This window comes from Chiloscyllium plagiosum, chromosome 2 (assembly GCF_004010195.1).
Source record: "Chiloscyllium plagiosum isolate BGI_BamShark_2017 chromosome 2, ASM401019v2, whole genome shotgun sequence".
In the NCBI taxonomy this organism is placed as follows: domain Eukaryota; kingdom Metazoa; phylum Chordata; class Chondrichthyes; order Orectolobiformes; family Hemiscylliidae; genus Chiloscyllium; species Chiloscyllium plagiosum.
In genome coordinates, this window is record NC_057711.1 from 82,627,570 (window position 1) to 82,641,935 (window position 14,366).

The 14,366-nt window shown below is 42.5% G+C and overlaps 1 long non-coding RNA gene across 1 annotated transcript in view; it reads left to right on the forward strand.

The window, feature by feature from the left end:
* Nucleotides 1-240: 240 nt before the first annotated feature.
* The window catches only part of LOC122561317, a 117,238-nt gene continuing 103,112 nt past the window's right edge, over nt 241-14,366 (forward strand). The window contains exon 1 of the long non-coding RNA XR_006314988.1: nt 241-351. This is a non-coding gene — a long non-coding RNA (uncharacterized LOC122561317). The remainder of the gene's footprint in view (nt 352-14,366) is intronic.

The window sequence follows — 14,366 nt, forward strand, 5'->3', positions numbered from 1 at the left end:
TGTTTTTGATCAGCCTGAATTTTTGATCAAAGGGCCTTTTTCTATGCTGTAACTTTATAAATCTGTGGTGCTGAGGCTGCCTAATGCAGTAGAGTTTTTGTCAAGCACTGCATTGCCTTCATCTATAGGTGAGGTTATCTTTTAGTCTTCTCCACAATGAATATTTATCTGTCCTTCCCCAACTTGTTTTTGAGAGGTAACTCTAGCAATTGACATGATTTCCTTCTCTATGGCAGTGATGGTGCTAAAATGGAACACTATTCCAATGCAGTGATTCATGGACTGAAGAAGCTGCATGTGTCAGTGCTGATAGCCCTTCAACAACACTAGGGTTCTGAGCCTTGCTGAGGGGTGAGTACGTATCCAAGCCACACTTTTCTCCCATGTTTATGGTTGGCATAGAGTCATAGAGATGTACAGCACGGAAACAGACATTTACATCCAGCTTGTCCATGTCATCCCAATATCCTAAATTAATCTAGTACCATTTGCCAGTAGTTGGCCCATATCCCTCCAAACTCTTCCTAATCATATACACATCCAGATATAATTTAAATATTATAATTGTTCCAGCCTCCACCACTTCCTCTGGCAGCTCATTCCATATGCTCACTACCCTCTGCATGAAAAATGTTGTCCCTTATGTCCCTTTTAAATCTTTCCCCTCTCACCCTAAACCTATATCCTCTAGTTCTGAACATGTATCCTGAGATTCCTCAGCTGGTCTGTCTGCTGTGTCTGGAAGTCCTACACAAAGATGTGTCATCAAGGTTTGAGATTGCACTCAACTTTCCAGCTTGAAGAAAGCCAACAAAGCTTTTATGAGCATAGGACCTGGCTCCTCTGAACCATACCTGTTGCTGCTGGTCTCAGTAACTTCAATCCATGCTAATTTTGTTTGGCTCCAGTTTGCCTTCTTCCACCTTCCAGAAAGAATACTGCCCTCATCTTCTTCAAAGCTTTCAGAAAGACTTCCTGGTCAGAACTGAAGAATTGATTCTCGCATTTCTTCTTTCAAATGGCTGCCAAGGTAATGGTCAGATGAATCCTCACTGCCACTTATCATAGCATCGGAGCAATTTTGGTTGATTTGCAGCCAACATCATTCCCGTTTGGAATCTTTGTGGCCTTGGTTAGATTAGTCTTCACCTGGTAGGCAAAAGTGAGCACTGCAGGTGCTGGAAACCAGAGTTTAGATCAGAGTGGTGCTGGAAAAGCACAGCAGGTCAGGCATCCGTGGATGAAGGGCTTTTGCCCGAAACGTCGATTTTCCTGCTCATCGGATGCTGCTTGATCTGCTGTGCTTTTCCAGCACCACTCTAGTCTTCATCTGGTAGTTAAATGAGAAGATGCTTTTGACTCAAACAAGATTTAGTTCATTATATGATCGCAACTTATAGAAACTATGAGGAAGACACAGACCCCTTTAAAACCTAATCTGTTCCCCCAATTAGGCTGTTTGACATTATCATAGCGGAAAACAGTAACAGCCAAATTTGTTGCACCATGACTCTGCTGCACCAGGGAGGAGGAGGAAGTGTGGGATTACAATAATTATCGGAGATACAATTGTAAGGGGACTAGACAGGTGTTTCTGGTGTTATAAAGAAAGCTCCAGGATGTGCCAGGATCAAGGATATCAAGGCTGCAGGACATTCTAGAGGAGGAGGGGGAGTAGCTAGTTGTTGTGGTATACATTGGTGTCAATGTTATAGTTTTAAAAAAGGGATGAGGTCCTAAAAGCAAAATATAGGGAGTTAGGAAGTCAGTTGAAAAATTGAATTCAAAGGTGGTGATCTCAGGATGACTACCAGGGAAAGGTATTTCTAACTTTCACAGGTCTTCCATCTCAGCGAGTCCTGTTAATGCTGACATATGTTGGCTTCTTGTCCAACGTTTGTATATGTTACATATTTTAAAGCAATGTGGAGATGACTTTAATTTCTATGTGTTTTCATGATGGTGATAAAATATAGGCTATTGATTTTCAGATTTCATTATCTGGTTTTAATACCTCAGACTTTGTGGATTGAAGTGAATTTTTTTAAAGGATTAAAAGCTTCACTTAAATGGCTATAACAATCACATACCTGGAGGTTGGCTAAATCATGAAACCAATATAAGGTGAATAAAGACAGTCTGTTGAAGTTAACACTTTATTAAAATGCACTGAATTCTAATTAGGTATGTAGAAACTCTTGCCTTCTATTTTTGATTTCCATCTTTTTGCAAATATTCACATGTTGGAGATGGACCTTGCCTAAGGTCAGCAAAGCTAAAGAAACATAAATTACATGCACAGAAAACAATGAAATAAACTTTATTTAAAGGAACTGTTTTTGGTAGAGCAATGGAAATTACATTTTGACCTGAGGTCCAGTAGAAGGAGGCTTTCTCTGTAGACCTTTCAAAAGACAAAACACGGAGTGACAACATAAACTGTAAAGAAACTGGGAATTTGTGTTGCAGACGTTTCGTCCCCTGTCTGGGTGACATCCTCAGTGCTTGGGAGCCTCCTTGAAGCGCTTCTGTGATCTTTCCTCCGGCATTTGTAGTGGTTTGAATCTGTCGCTTCCAGTTGTCAGTTCCAGCTGTCCGTTGCAGTGGCCGGTATATTGGGTCCAGATCGATGTGCTTATTGATTGAATCTGTGGATGAGTGCCATGCCTGTAGGAATTCCCTGGCTGTTCTCTGTTTGGCTTGTCCTATAATAGTCGTATTGTCCTAGTCGAATTCATGTTGCTTGTCATCTGCGTGTGTGGCTACTAAGGATAGCTGGTCGTGTTGTTTCGTGGCTAGTTGGTATGTATGGATGCGGATCGTTAGCTATCTTCCTGTTTGTCCTATGTAGTGTTTTGTGCAGTCCTTGCATGGGATTTTGTACACTACATTGGTTTTGCTCATGCTGGATATCGGGTCCTTTGTTCTGGTGAGTTGTCTGAGAGTGGCTGTTGGTTTGTGTGCTGTTATGAGTCCTAGTGGTCGCAGTAGTCTGACTGTCAGTTCAGAAATGCTCTTGATGTATGGTAGTGTGGCTAGTCGTTTGTTTTTTATGTATTGAAAGAAACTTTTACTATCATTTCTAATATTACTGGCAATCCTACCTTCATATTTGATCCTCTCCTTCCTTATTTCTCTCTTTGTTATCCTCTGTTTATTTTTGTAGCCTTCCCAATCTTCTGATTTCCCAGTGCTCTTGGCCACTTTATACGATCTCTCTTTTTCTTTAATACATTTCCTGACTTCCTTTGTCAGCCATGGCTGTCGAATCCCTCCCCGGATAATCTTTCTTTTCTTGGGGATGAACCTCTGTACAGTGTCCTCAATTACACCCACAAACTCCTGCCATTTTTGCTCTACTGTCTTGCCCGGTAGGCTCTGCTTCCAGTCTATTTTCGTCAGTTCCTCTCTCATGCCCTCATAATTACCTTTATTTAACTGTAACATCATTATATCCGATTTTGCCTTCTCTCTTTCAAACTGCAGACTGAATTCTACCATCTTATGATCGCTGCTTCCTAAGTGTTCCCTTACTTTAAGATTTTTTATAAAGTCTGGTTCATTACATAGCACTAGGTCCAGAATAGCCTGCTCCCTTGTGGGCTCCATGATAAGCTGTTCCAAAAAGCCATCCTGTAAATATTCCATGAATTCCCTTTCTTTGGATCCACTGGCAACATTATTTACCCAGTCCACCTGCATATTGAAGTCTCCCATGATCACCGTGACCTTGCCTTTCTGACATGCCTTCTCTATTTCCCGGTATATGTTGCGCCCCTGGTCCTGACCGCTGTTAGGAGGTCTGTACATAACTCCCATTATGGTTTTTTTGCCTTTGTGGTTGTTCAATTCCACCCACATAGACTCTACATCATCCGACGCTATGTCATTCAGTGCCATAGATTTAATTTTGTTCTTAACTAACAAGGCAACCCCACCCCCTCTGCCCACCTCCCTGTCTTTTCGATAAGTTGAAAATCCTTGGATGTTTAACTGCCAGTCCTGACCCCCCTGTAACCACGTCTCTGTGATGCCCACCACATCATAATCATTCAAGATGATCTGTGCCATTAGTTCATCTGCTTTGTTACGAATGCTACGAGCATTCAGGTAAAGTGCCTTAATGCTAACTTTCTTATCACTAGAGATATTGGAAATCATAAGATGTCCTAAGTTATCCTTCCTTTTTGCTGCATTCCCAGTCTGCCTCAAGTTTAAATCCGCCTGCACATATGCTATCCTGGCTGCTTATCTTTCCATTTAACTCCATACTCCCTGTAGCTTTCACTCTCCCTTCCCCCCCCAACTCAGAAGTTTAAAGTCCTACTGACCACCCTATTTATCCTCTTCGCTAGAATATTGGTACCTGATCGGTTCAGGTGGAGACCGTCCCAACGGTACAGATCCCCCCGGTTCCAAAACTGATGCCAATACCCCATGAAGTGGAATCCCTCTTTCCAATCCCTTAGCCACGTGTTTACTTCCCTAATTTTCTTATCCCTATGCCAATTGGCACGTGGCTCGGGCAGTAATCTTGAGGACCTGTACTTCAATTTCCTTCCCAGTGCTTGATAATCCCCAAACAGGTCCTCCACCCTAGCTTTGCCTATGATGTTAGTCCCAACATGGACCACAACAAATGGATCCTCCCCCTCCCACTCCAATATCCTTTCAAGCCGGTCGGAGATGTCCTGCACCCTAGCACCGGGCAGGCAACACACCATGTGAGACTCCCGATCCGGCTTGCAAAGGATACTATCTATCCCCCTAATTATAGAATCCCCTATAACAACTACTTGTCTTTTTGCACCCCCCTCTTGAATGGCCTTCTGCGCCATGGTCAGCTGGCTCATCCTGTCCAGAGCTCTTTTCCTCATCCGAACAGGGAGCAAGAATCTCATACCTGTTGGACAAGGTCAAGGGCTGAGGCTCCTGCACTCCTGAACTCAGGTTCCCCCTACCTGCCTCACTTACAGTCACATTCTGATGTCCCTGATCGCTAATTGAATATGAATTACTTAATATCCCAGGTGTGACTGTCTCCTGAAACAAAGCGTCCAGGTAACTATCCCCCTCCCAGAGGTGCCGCAGTATTTGAAGCTCAGATTCCAGATCATCAACTCTGATCCCTTTTGAATAGTGTCTTGATGCAACTTCTTTTGTGTGTGTTGCTGTCAACACACACAAAAGAAGTTGCATCAAGACCCTATTTAAAAGGGCCACAAAACACTGCAGTACACCAGAACTGCAAAAAGAGAAAGAAGAACACCTATACAATGTATTCGCCAAAAAACGGATACCCCGCAATTTCATCAACAGCTGCCTAAGGGAAAGACAACGGAACGAGGACATGCCACAACCCAAAGGACTAGCCACACTACCATACATCAAGAGCATTTCCGAACTGACAGCCAGACTACTGCGACCACTAGGACTCATAACAGCACACAAACCAACAGCCACTCTCAGACAACAACTCACCCGAACGAAGGACCCGATACCCAGCATGAGCAAAACCAATGTAGTGTACAAAATCCCATGCAAGGACTGCACAAAACACTACATAGGATAAACAGGAAGACAGCTAACGGTCCGCATCCATACATACCAACTAGCCACGAAACGACATGACCAGCTATCCTTAGTAGCCACACACACGGATGACAAGCAACATGAATTCGACAAGGACAACACTACTATTATAGGACAAGCCAAACAGAGAACAGCCAGGGAATTCCTAGAGGCATGGCACTCATCCACAGATTCAATCAATAAGCACATCGACCTGGACCCAATATACCGGCCACTGCAACGGACAGCTGGAACTGATAACCGGAAGCAACAGATTCAAACCACTACAAATGCCGGAGGAAAGATCACAGAAGCGCTTCACAGGAGGCTCCCAAGCACTGAGGATGCCACCTAGACAGGGGGAGAAACGTCTGCAACACAAATTCCCAGTTCGGCGAACAGAACCACAATAACGAGCACCCGAGCTACAAATCTTCTCACAAACTTTGAACTGTAAAGAAACATCCAACATTAAGAATGTAAGGAGCTCTTCAGTATTAACCACTGAGGAAAATACAAATATCAATTAAACAACCATGACCGCAAGGACACCCTGTACACCAAACTGTATATTTCACATCTTCTTTTTGTACTGTACATTATTCCTCTTTAACTTTACGCTTGTATGCATATTGCCTGACATGGTGTCATTATTATTTTCTCAAGGTTAACAAATAGTAAAATTGCTCTTTCTGTCACTCAAAAACATTTTACAATTGGCTCATTACTGATAGAATCGATATTCAGTAATTACATTTTATAAGAGGTAGATATAATCTCATAATTAATAGAACAATAAGTCTTTATTAAAGTTAACCAAGGAGGTTGAAGACGGGTGAGTCAATTCATCTGACCTCACCTGGTAGTAAAAGTGAGTAGGTTTTTGTGCTTTAGCATATCTGCTCCATGCTACTTCTCTGGATTCCAGCTCTTGCTATCATTTTTAATATTTCCCTTAAGCCACATCCAGGTTTAATTAATCAAGTAGAGTGTGCATAGATCAGTTACCAGACTTTCAGTATTAAATACAGAACAATTGAAAATACACTAACAACTTGTCAACTTTAAAATTCCCATTTTTGTTTACAAATTCAAACTGCATATATTCAGAAAAAGCAGATCTACAACTGACGTACTCCATGATCCATAAAGGAACTGCCAGAAGCTGCAAAGAAAAAGGGAAATTTATTGAACTATTTATCTGAGTGTGGAGCTAGGAGGAGCAGCACAGCTCTTACTGACCTCACATCAAAATCATAGGTTGTTGTGGACCTCTCTTGTGGTCCCCTACACCAACTGCTAAGTTAATCTCACTCCTGATATCCCAATTGTGCATATCCTAATCACCATAAATGGCCACCACTAGCAATGGTTGTTCCTTTAAGCAGTTTCTATCTGAAGGCTGCTGATGGTAATGCATCCATTGGAAATTCAAAACTACTTGCTGGTGAATGGCATGTCCTTAGATATCTCCAATTTTATTTTACTCCGAACTGAGACCAAATTTTGAGAATACCCTAAGCCTCACTTTTCAGATGCTGGGATGATATTTTACACCATGTTGGAGCAAGCCTGCAGACAGAATTCGATTTCTGACAAAAATCAATCTCTGTGTTTGTATCAGGATTACTCCCTGCACCAAAAAAAAACCTGGCGATTAATTTCTTCTGAGAAGATTTTTATGGTTACTTAGTGATATCTAAACCCATTTTCAGACATGTTTCTGGTGTCTATGGAGTATGATTCACACTTAACATTTCAAACTTATTCTACACTCTTAGCAATACAGTGCAGTGAACTCTTGTCTACAGTTCCAATGACTGGTCACTTAATGTGTTGCAAGTTAAATTCATGTTAGTTTTGATAAATCTATGAATATTTCTAAAACCAGCAAGGTGGAAATGGGGATTTCATCAGTGAAATTTGTAAAAAAACCCTTTATATTCTTTAGGTCTCAATTAAAGGCATCAAGAAAAGTCAGACAGAGAGAATTATCAACGGAATCAGATGTTTAGCTAAATGGATGCAAATGGTAATAATAGTTCATGTTATAGTTGTTAATATTTGTTAAATTTAATGTTACTGGTAACCAGTAAACTACATTTGAAATATATGCTTATATGAACTCTGAATGGCTATCTGAAAATATTGGCCTAGAATTTCCTGGAAGAACTTATTTGATAATAGATACTGTAAGGCATTTCACTTGCACTACAAATTTTGCATTCTGAATTTGTACTGACATTTCCTGGAAAGGTAGTTTGAATGTTTTACGGTAAACACACTAGCAAACCAGTGACACTTGAAAGTGATATAGCTGATGGTTTCTTTAGTGTTCATCTTTTGAGGTATTTGGTACGGCTCTAATGAATATGAAAGTTACTGCTAATGATGATCTATGTTTGGAGGGTTATACTGTAAAATACCGCAGATTTTGGTTTGAGTGAGTTTTTGGCTTTGTATCACTAGTCCTTGAAATATTCCTCTGCCTCTCATATGTGTTTGCTTTTGAGGAAGATAATACTTTTTTTATTTAGTTGAACCAAGAGCAGAAATCCTGGCAGTGTTTATTCAGGATTGGAAGTTAATCTGAAAACTCTTCTGTGAATCCTTCAGTGTGTTCTTATATCACTTCCTTTGGTTGTGAGCACATCCCAGACTCAAGCTAGTTGTTATAGCTCACAGCACAACAATCTTGCATGTTCCGTGTCTTTATTAAAGTGACTATAAAATAGATACCTGCTGTGAGTGCTTAATGGTATGGTCTCATGACTATAGCAAACTAGGAGGCATATTGGTACAGTGTTGCATTTGTATCTCATACAGTCTCCATAGAAAATCCACTTCTGTAAGTGAATATTAGGCATTCTAGTTACCTGGCCAGTCCAGCTCAGTTGTAACTGTTTCAATATGGTATGGATATTGTAATGCTGGCTTGGGTGAGTCCCTCAGTGACTGGTATTTTGCCCTGTTACCTGATCTTCAGAAGCTTCAAGTGAAAGCAGTTAAGTTTCTGGTACATAACTTAGGTTTTGTGTATGTAAAGCAGAGTGAGCAGAACCAGTGCTGTATATACTTTCATTTTGGTGAACAGATTTATTTCCCTTCAGCATCAGATTTCAGTTCAAAGTTGATGGAAGGCTATGCTTGCTTTGGCAAATCTTGTGGTTATCTCATATCAATGGGGAAATGGTACATACTGTAAATGTCACTGGATTAGTAATCCAGAAGTACTGGTTAATATTGATATGAATTCAAATCTCATCATGGCAGATGCTAAAATTGAATCTAACAACAATCTGGAATAAGCTCACCAAATGGTGACCATGTAATCATTGTTGATTGTTGTAAAAACCCATCTGGGGTTCACTAATGGGCAATAAGTGCCAGCTGAGCTAGAAACACCCATGTCCTATGCTGTCAAGGTAATTGAACTTGTGTTCCTGACATAAGCTCTCCTAATGCATTTGGAACCTTTGTCTTGAGATAGATCTTTCCTGGAGCAGGTTACATTATTTCAGTTTTTTCAAGCTGCTCTTAAGCCCAAAGTTGTCACATGTATTGAGGATTTGTCACTGGGCAGAAGTTTCATTCGGTGACCTTTGGGACATGGTGTACTTCATTGATCTAGAGGTTCTTTGCTTTTCCTCTTGTGAACATCAAGATTGATTTGATGTGAACGACAAGGAATCCTACTTGCTGGAAGAGAAACAATTCTTATGCAGGGTATAACTCAATGACAAATCCTCACTACCCAAGTGCTTACCAAACCATTTACAAGGCTGTCCAATGCAAGCTCAGAGTTTACAAGACTCTTGGCCAACAAGCATGCAAGTCTAATTGCCGATGGAAAGCCAGGCCGATGAGGCTTGGAGTGGTTAGACCATGATTAGCAGTTTGGGGATCCAGGTAGAACTGGAGAAAAGGAACAAGCACTTCAGGTTCCACAAACACAGGGCTGATGGTTAGTGAGGACTTGGGATGACGTAGTTGCAAAGAAGAATGTTGTGAAGGCACTCTGTAGTATGCCTGACACATTAAGGTAGAAGCTGGACAGAGTTTGTCAGAACACTGAGTGAGCATTAACCACCTTGTTTATAGTTTATCCTAGTGTCCTGCCAGGGTCTCCTGCACAGGCAGATATGCTCCATAAGGGACATGGTGCTGATGTACAGGGCAACATCTTTCTCAGAGCCATGTACTTCTTCTGGGTTCTGTACCAAGTTGTATGAGTGACTTGAGACCAAGCTGCTCAACCTTCACTGATGATGTCAGCAGCAGCTACACAACATGAGATTTAACACAACATCAAAGAATTCCTGGATTCTATTCCCTCCCAAATGTTATCATGATCCAGGGATCACCACTCAATACTAAGCAATGTGCCTGGAAGTCTGGGAATAACATGTTGTCTCAAATGGGAAACTCTACCTCTTGGCAGAATCTCCCTTCTTCAGCTTCTTACTCTCAAGCGCAAAGGCTCCATATATATCTCTGCTAATGTATTATTACTACTTAACATTTACAGGTTGCTTTCCTGTTGTATTGGCATCACACTTACCAAATACCAGCTGACCACTTCCTGCAGAGTGTATTCATGTCGTGCATTGTGCACAATTTTTGATGCTTTAATGGGGATCTATTACATTACCTCCTCACCCTGTCAAGGGAGTTGAAACAAGTTTTCAATCCATTGTAAGTTAGTTTTTGGGATTGAGAATTGTAGGCTTTGGGCAAGGGTGTAAAATAATTGCAAAGGGAGATGGTAGGATTTGCAAGAGCAGAATATGGTAAACTGTGGCTGTGAAGGGTATACTATAGAAGGTGGGGCGGGTGGACAGGGTGGTTGGGGAGGTGCTCGTCAATGGTCAGGAGCCCCTGGCTTCAAGGTGGGATGCAGTGAATGACCATGCTTGGCATAGTCAACATGCCAGGGGCTGTATGGGAAAGGTCACTAAGAGTAGGCACATAAAGGCAGGTTGGGTGAGGCGCTGGGGACATGTGGTGTCTGTGGGGTTAACAATTAGGAAGGAGATCTGATTGTTTGAGGCTCACTGGCATTTTCAGGCTGAGGCTGGAAGCCACTGGCATGGAGTATGCTGGAAATTAAAGTGTGCAATAATGAAGAAAATGACTCTGGTCGGATTGGGCAGGGCAAGGAACTTGACCTGTGAGGGAGTGGGCTGCAGCAAAACAACTATCACAGGGTTTTTAAATGAAAATAGCACGGGTCACAGGACAACGCAATGGTCAGTGCACTGTGGATTGGCTGTCTACTCCTTACATATTGTATAGCATGTTCCCTCTCTGTATATTGCATGCTACTGCTGAACAACTCTTTGGCATCTCCACCTTTGTGCAGAGATGGCACTAAATGTTAGAGTTGTTGAACAAAGATGGCTAAAGATGTTAACATGACCCAAAACCATGTGTACACATTGGTCCCCCACTTCTGAACAAGGCAGTTGACACTCAGTGCAGACCTCCATCAATGGAAACTCATCTGTGGTCATGAAGTGTTGCCTGATGGTGTGAAATTTCATTTAGCATCCATCCAGAGACACTCACAAGCACATGAGAATTAACACCAAGAACGTTAATGTTGAAAGTAACATCACGTACAGGTCTTCTTCACCATGCCACCAAAGTGTCCTCAGTGGACCTTTCTCTTTCTCTTGTGCCCACAGTGTCTTTGTATAAACCATTTTGTGCAGCTGAGGTGAAGCTTGTTAGTCCTGGAGGATTTGGTCAGGCAACCCCGAGGACAATTTTATTTACATAGGCCAGAGGTGCTAAGGGTCTTCTTGCTAGACGGTCCAGTGAGTAGTGTTGAATATTTCACTCTGTTTTTATTGTTTATTGATTTTCTTGAATTTTGTTTTTATTTTCGCAGCTTCTGATTTCAGCACTTGTGCCTGGACAGGGACAGGGCAATTTGGCCCACCTTGGTATGAATCTCTCCAAGATGGAGGGGGGCATGCAGGGTGGAAGTGGAGGGATTGATCATCTTAGCAGTGTCCTGAGTGGATAAAGTGGAAAAGTTTGAATATGTCTTCTCCTCCAGCTGGTTGTTTCCTGGCACCATTCTATGTTCTTGTGAGGATAGGGTACCTGGAATCAGGTCAAAGTCCCCGGTTGTCCTTCCTTTGACCTTGAGGACCGATGACTAAGGCAATAGAGTGCAGGTGTGAATACTTCTCCAGCAGCTCCTGAGGGGGCTGGGCTTGGCTTACTATGGCAGCCATCAACTGTCAATGGAAGCAGCCAGATTATCATATATTTGTTGCATTGATGTCTTCTGAGCACCACTGTGGCCCACACAACTGCCTTCTGCTCCTGCTCCTCCCTTTGCATGTGGATGAAATTCCTGATTGCTGACACCATGGAATCACCTTGCATCAGGGCCTGAGCAGAGACCTGGTCTCTGGCAGTTTTCCAAATATTAGCAACTTGGACTGCCATATTCTTATCAATAAGCACTGAGGGGAGAAGGAGTGAGATGACAGTGGGTGGCATGGTTATTAGTGCTCCTGCATACGGAGAGAAGGTGCTCAGGTATACCTAATGACTGAAGATGCAACACAGAGGACATGCAGGATTATGATGTGGGTGGTTGTCAACAGCAAATAATAATGGTGTTGAGAGTGATGGGTGAGGTGGTGCTTCAATAGTGATGGGGCAGATCCTTGGTGGGAGGTGGGTGCAGTAGCAGCGGTAAAGTGAGTGTGAGATGGCTGAGAGAAAGCTTGACACTTGCTGGTGGAGTGGAAAAGGTCATTGACCTTCTTGTGGCATTTCTCTGTACCACGAAGATGGCATTAATCCAGATGGTGACATTGGACCTGCTGGCAGAGTCTGGTCTCCGCTGGTGGTCCTCTGGGAAGAGGACTCTCTTCTGGGGGCACTCTGTCCACCAGGACCTCCAAGGTTTTTTTGGAGACAACGATGCCATCTTTCCCTTCTTTGCCATGTTCTGACTCTGTCTACTGATGAGATGGGCAACTTCATAATGCCAGTGCTCATCTTGATATGACATTTACAAATGTTACAACCAGGTAAGGAGGGCGAGTCAGCTTCCCCCTTTTTGAACCCATCTCATGGTTGCAACTAACATATTTAAATTTTCTTTTCAGCATGCATGCAATTAAACCTTAGTTAACATAGATCAAAACGAAAGAGACAATTCCAAGATTTTCTTCAGTGAAAGAAGGAATTTTATCACCTATTACCCCAAAAATATTTTAAAAAGCATCACTGAATAAACATAGGTAATAAGTTTAAAATGAAGGTGGGAACATATCTAGTAAAAATAGGAAGATAAAAGCTGAAGCAATTTAAAGTTTTTAGTACCTTGAGTTATGAGTTTGGTGTCCGAGACCATAATTGTTTAGCTGTTGTCATGTTTCTTCATCAGTATTGGGATCTGTATGATCCTCAGTTGTTGGTGAATGGTGGTTTACCCAAATTACTTTCTCACTGGGTGCTTCTTGCAAGAGATCATGTGACATAGGTAGAGTGCCAGAGAACTCCAGTTCTTTTTCAGGAATCTATTTTTGCTTCTCTATGCCTTGGTGCTCAAAAGCAGCTGCTGAAATAAGGCCCATCATTGTTTTGTCAATTTACACACTCAACAGCCAGCCTTTTATCTCCCAGTATTATGCAGTTGTGAAGTAAATTGAGAAGTAAACAGAACGTGAGTTTCCTGATGCTAACTTAGTTGTCAGTTTTCACAGTCTTTGGACGAAATCGTAATTTCATTGCAGCTTTTTTATGTATTCTGAGCAGTAGTCATTGGGAACTCCATAGTTAGGGGGACAGATAGGAGGTTCTGTGGGGACGAGAGACACTCATGGTTGGTGTGTTACCTCTCAGGTGCCAGGGTTCGTGATGTCTCTGATCGTGTTATTGGGATCCTTGAGGGGGAGCAGCCCGAAGTCGTGTTCCACATAGGCACCAACAACATGGGTAGGAAGAGAGATGGGAATTTAAGGCAGAAAGGCAGGGAGCTAGGATGGAAGCTTAGAGCTAGGACGAACAGAGTTGTTGTCTCTGGTTTGTTGCCCGTGCCACGTGCTAGTGAGCCGAGGAAAAGGGAGAGAGAGGAGTTGAACACGTGGCTTCAGGAATGGTGCAGGAGGGAGGGTTTTGGATTCTTGGATAATTGGGGTAGGTGGGACCTCTAGCAGGATGGTCTTCATCTGAACTGGAGGGGTACCAATATCCTGGGGGGGATTTTCGCTAAGGCTATTGGGGTGGGTTTAAACTAATCTAGCAGGGGGATGGGAACCAAAATTGTAGTTCGAGTGTAGAAAAGGTTGAGAGTAGGGAGGTCCAAAATCAAGTTTCAGGGATGCAAGATAGCACCGGCAAGCAAGAAGTTGGTTTGAAGTGTGTCTACTTCAACGCCAGGAGCATTCGGAATAAGGTGGGTGAACTTGCAGCATGGATTGGTACCTAGGACTTCGATGTTATGGTCATTTCGGAGACATGGATAAAGCAGGAACAGGAATGATTGTTGCAGATTCCGGGATTTAGATGTTTCAGTAAGAACAGAGAAGATGGTAAAAGGGGGGGGGGTGGCATTGATGGTCAAGGACAGTATTACAATTGCAGAAAGGATGTTTGGGGACTCGTCAACTGAGGTAGTATGGGCTCAAGTTAGAAACAGGAAAGGAGAGGTCACCCTGCTGGGAGTTTTCTACAGGCCTCCAAATAGTTCCAGAGATGTAGAGGAGAGGATAGCAAAGATGATTCTCAATAGGAGTGAGAGAGACAGGGTAGTTGTCATGGGGGAC